Source organism: Danio aesculapii, chromosome 7 (assembly GCF_903798145.1).
Source record: "Danio aesculapii chromosome 7, fDanAes4.1, whole genome shotgun sequence".
Classification (NCBI taxonomy): domain Eukaryota; kingdom Metazoa; phylum Chordata; class Actinopteri; order Cypriniformes; family Danionidae; genus Danio; species Danio aesculapii.
In genome coordinates this window covers 6370420-6375806 of record NC_079441.1, presented here as the reverse complement: position 1 = coordinate 6375806, position 5387 = coordinate 6370420, and the positions used below count along the sequence as shown (strand labels likewise).

General features: G+C 34.4%; 1 pseudogene; it reads left to right on the top strand.

The window, feature by feature from the left end:
- Positions 1-3141, top strand: part of LOC130232620 (aerolysin-like protein) — a 7089-nt pseudogene extending 3948 nt beyond the window's left edge.
- Positions 3142-5387: the final 2246 nt, after the last annotated feature.

Genomic DNA, 5387 nt, shown 5'->3' with positions numbered 1-5387 from the left:
GTGGCTCTCACACAGACATTGACAGTTACACTTCCTCTGTTCTGGAATATATCAACACCACCATAGACAGTGTTACAACCCAGAAACAGATCACCACATACCCAAATCAAAAGCCATGGATGAACAAGGAGGTGCGCCTCCTGCTGAAGGCACGCAACACTGCATTCAGATTAGGGGATGCACAGGCCTACAGCACTTCCAGGGCTAATCTGAAGAGGGGCATCAAAAAGGCAAAGCACTGTTACAAGCTAAAGCTAGAGGAGCACTTTTCCAACTCAGATCCTCTGCGCATGTGGCAGGGCATCCAGGCCATCAGCAACTACAAACCCAGCCAGTCCACCCCCACAGCCACAAATGTCTCCTTCCTGAACGAGCTAAATGACTTTTATGCCCACTTTGAAAGAGACAATACAGAACCCTACACCAGGAACACTACCTCAACCGACCACTCACCTATCACACTCACCTCCTCAGAAGTCTACACCGCACTGAGTCGGATCAATGTGCGTAAGGCTGCTGGACCAGACGGTATTCCTGGGCGCGTCCTAAAAGCATGTGCAGAACAGCTCGCTGGGGTATTCACAGACATTTTCAACCTGTCGCTTAACCTAGCAACTTTGCCAACATGCTTTAAAACCACCTCTATTGTGCCAGTGCCCAAACACTCCAGCCCAACATGCCTGAATGACTACCAGCATATAATTATATTTTTCCTTTTTGAGGAGGGGGGATGGGGGGGAAGGAGGTACGTGCCCCAGTAGAGCTTTATGTCTAGCAACACCCCTGACTAAACTAATAAAAACTAAGCCATTTTAAAATATAGAAACTAATAAAAACTAGCAAATCTCCCTCTAAAACTAATTAAAACTAACTAAATTTGAAAACAAAAAGTCAAAACGAAATAGATACTAAAACTAATGAAAAATCCAAAACTATTATAACCTTGGGTAGCGCTAACTTCCACATAATCTACTGGATATAAAAGATTTCAGGAGAATTCAGAATGAATCAAAACTTTTTTTTTCCAGATGAAAGTGTATCATGCCAATTACAGAATCAAAGTATAAAAGCCAATTCAGAAATGTACAACATCAATTACTTAAAGATAATCAAAGAGTTATAAATGCATAAAGGGCGTTGCAGCATATAAGTGTTAGGGAAGCAGACGGATAAACAAGATGAGTAAGTTATGAAAGATGTTTATTCAAACAGTGGAGCACAAGAGGATAACGTTGGGGAAGTGAATGGAGTTCGGTTGAGCTGATGATCCTTCTTTGTGGCAGGTTGGATGACAGACACTGAGGAAGACCGAATGCACACACCAGAGGGCTTGCGGGGAAGACAGACTGACGATACACACAACTCTGACAGGACACCGGGAACACTGGACAGACTGAAAGGAAACAGAGATCAGGTAAGTTCAGACGATGATATGGAATGATAGTGACTACCAGGAGGTACTCGCTATGAGTCCGCTTCGTGGGAACGAGACCGGACAATGAGTGAGGTGAGGTGTGTGCTTATATAGTGTGTTTGAGTGATTGGGTGCAGCTGTGCGTGGTTAATACTCAGGTGAGGATGCTCGTTGCGTGATACTGGTGGAAGAGCCTGGCCAATCCGTTACAATAAGTCTCTGATGCAAAAGCTTAGAAGCTCGTGATTGAGTGTGTTTGGATGTTTTCCAGTGATGGGTTACAGCTGGAAGGGCATCTGCTGCGTAAAACGTGCTGGATAAGTTGGCGGTTCATTCTGCTGTGGCGACCCCAGATTAATAAACGGACTAATCCGAAAAGAAAATTAATTAATGAATAATATACATCCCTGGAAAAAAGTACCAACCCAATTTTGAGAAATAAATAATATCACAACTAACTTTCTAAGCATCGCAAAGCTTAGAAATGTCCAAAGAAAAACAAACAAACACTTTTTTTTTCACCAAGAGAACTATCGCCAAACACCTGCTGTCAGTTTGCAGATGTGAACTTCAGATCATGTTGTCCACAAATTACATCCATTAGCGCAAATACTAGATGCATTTTATTACTGACAATAGTTTCATTATGTGATTATTAGGCCCATAACATGCAGGTTTATGTGATTTGAATATTAAAATAATTGATTAGGCTTCAACTAATTAACTTACATATTTTATTCTTATAGTTTGCTAGAAACAGATGTTATTAAAACCTGGTCGAAAGCCTTAAAATAATTAACTGTAAACAGGGATGGGCAAAAATACATTAAAATGTATTTTAAAATAAAATACAAAATACCTTACGTGTATAAAAAAAACTACAAAATACAGCAGCCAGAAATGTATCAAAATAAAATAATGTATTTTGTATTTTGAGAATACAAAATACTCTTACAAGGGAGCATGACATTTCTTCTCAAACCTTAAATCGATCGCCATATTCGATCAATCCCTTTACCATTAAACTGACTTACTCTTTCATTTTAGTATAAATTGGGTGCAAATTTCATACAGAATGTCCTGTCTTGAAGAGGATCTGTTTAATCACTGTAAAAACCATGTACTGCAGATGATAAATTGGAATATTGTACTATATCTCTTCATTGTGTGGCCAGTGAAACTTTATTTTTACTTTATTTTATTACAATTTGTTTTTGCTCAATAAATGTAGTTTTTTTGCAATTATAATCTTCAATACCGAATGTAAAACATGATTTCTGAAAACTACTCAAATTTCCAGTTGTAGTAATTTCCCTAAATTATGTTTTTTTGCTATTGTAAATGTTCATTTAAATGTTTTTGCAAATAATATACATCCATCAAATACATCCTGCTGCTGCCATGTAGTGGGAGTCTGGAGTTTTTGAGCAGTCTGTATAGACTGGAGTATTATTACATTTCTGTGTCTCGTATACTGTATTGTGCCACTTTGACATCTCTTCATTAACTGTACACTGCATCTGCAGGTCATCTACTGGCATTTGAAACAGCCAATGAAGTTTAGGAATTGCCATTGTAAGACTTATTTTAATGTTGTTTATCTTATTTTGTTGGCATCACATCAGCAATCCATCCTAAACTACTATTATCTGTGCAGTTTACTCATTCTCCCAAGGGTTTTTCAGTTCTTCTTTAACTGGAAGAGTCCCAGTCTGCCCCCTTACTGAACACCACACCATCTTTAAGTGTTTTAAATGTCTAAACATGGAGGTTCATTCCGCTGTGGCGACCCCAGATAAAGGGACTAAGCCGAAAAGACAATGAATGAATAAATGAAATTTCTAAACATCCTCTGCATTTCCACCTGCAGCACTGAGAATGATTGTGATCTGAAAGTTCAACAACATGTTCTTAAGGAGTAAGATTTTATTCCATGTTATTTCTTAAGCAAAGATGCTGATGCCAAATTGTATGCTGCCATTATATATTACTGGTCCGAGCATTGTGCAGTATACTATTTTCAATGATTGTTGAGTTTTTGTTGCCATTTGTCTGGTATTTCCTTTGTGTGTGTTGCATAATTTCCATCCACTCTCCAAGCATTGACCATCTTAATCAATTTTCTGTTCTAATCTCAAGCCTATAGGCAAATAACCAAGAAAGCACCAATCTGAGGCTGCATGTTTATAATGTCATCATGTAGACTTCTTACAAAGTATTTTACAGTATTTTAAAATACAAAAATACAAGACACTGAGAAATTATGATGCAAAATATTAAGCCGTTTTCATAAACCCCATCAAATACAAACTACAAAATACTATTTTGTATTTGAAATACATATTTTAAATACATGTATCATAAATACTGCCCATCCCTGGCTGTAAACAATAATAGCTGCTATTTATTATATTTTTATTATTTTATTTACTTATTTATTTAATTTTTTAATAAAATTTTATTTAGAAAAGAAGAAATGTACAATATAAATCAGGAAGTAATCTGTAGGAGACTGGAGCACAAGTTCATACAATTACAAACTGATAAGAACAATAAGTAATATAAAGAGGAAAAAAAAGAGAACAAAAAAAAAAGAAAAAGAAAGGGGAAGTAAAAAATTAAATAAAAACACACAGAAAGCATTAAAGACTAACTTACTGGAAGAAGGATATTTTCATAAGTTTCTTTTAACTTGCAGAATTTTTTGTTGTTTGATAATTGTATAGCTTTAATCAGGGAATCAATTTCAATTAAAATTGGGCAAATGAGGGAGAGGATTTAAAAAAAAAATTGTTTGTGGATAAAGAATTTTGCATGTAATATAAAAAAAGTTATATATTCTTCATTTTTAGTAATGGGACTAGAATAATAACAAGTAATATCTTTCATAATAGCTGCTATTTTTTTTTCTTTTATTGTAAATATCAAATAGATTAGAAATCCCAAGAGTTCAGTCAAAGCAGGGTGAATCGGCTTTCAGCTACTACGCCCCTCGCTGCTGGAATCAGCTTCCAGAAATGATCAGATGTGCTCCAACATTAGGCACATTCAAATCAAGACTGAAAACACATCTGTTTAGCTGTGCCTTTACTGAATGTGCACTGTGCTACATCCGACAGATCGAACTACTATGTTTTTCTCTTCTTTTTAATTCTTTTATAACGAATTTTATCAGCTTTTATTTTTATTTATTTTATTTTTATTCTTACCATTTTTATTATTGGTTTTTATTTCTCTTATACTTGTTTCTTTTATTCCTGTTTATGTAAAGCACTTTGAATTGCCACTGTGTATGAAATGTGCTATATAAATAAACTTGCCTTGCCTTGCCTTGCCTAAATATGTTCAAACTTAGTACAAGAGAATACATCTCACAACATTTATGAACAAAATAAAATAAAATGAGAGAAATTATCACAGTAATACAAAGTATTAACAGATGCCAGGGGTAAAAAAAAAAAGGGTAAGATAATAATAATAATAAAAAATAAAACGTTTATTCAATCAATTGAAAGTTACATAATGCTTAATATATATATACTGTATATATATATATATATATATATATATATATATATATATATATATATATATATATATATATATATATATATATATATATATATATTTAGGTTTTCTGTTTGAAATGTTACATAGTGTAGTACTATATTGTTTAATCTCCTTTATAAAATGATCAAAATTTGGCTTAGCTTTGGCCCATTTCTTGACATGAATATGGTGTTTTTCAAGTAATATTATCAGTTGTATGAGAAAATATATTCTACTTTTTTAATCAATTCCATCTTGTACTAAAGCAAATATGACATCATATAACCCATTTTGTATTTGTGTACCAAATGTCCTATTTAGCAAAGTTCTTGTACAACGCAATGATGTAACGCGCTCAAAATTTCAAAATAACTGAACGACCAATCAGATCAAAGAAGGCAGGAATTACCGTTAAACAGACAGG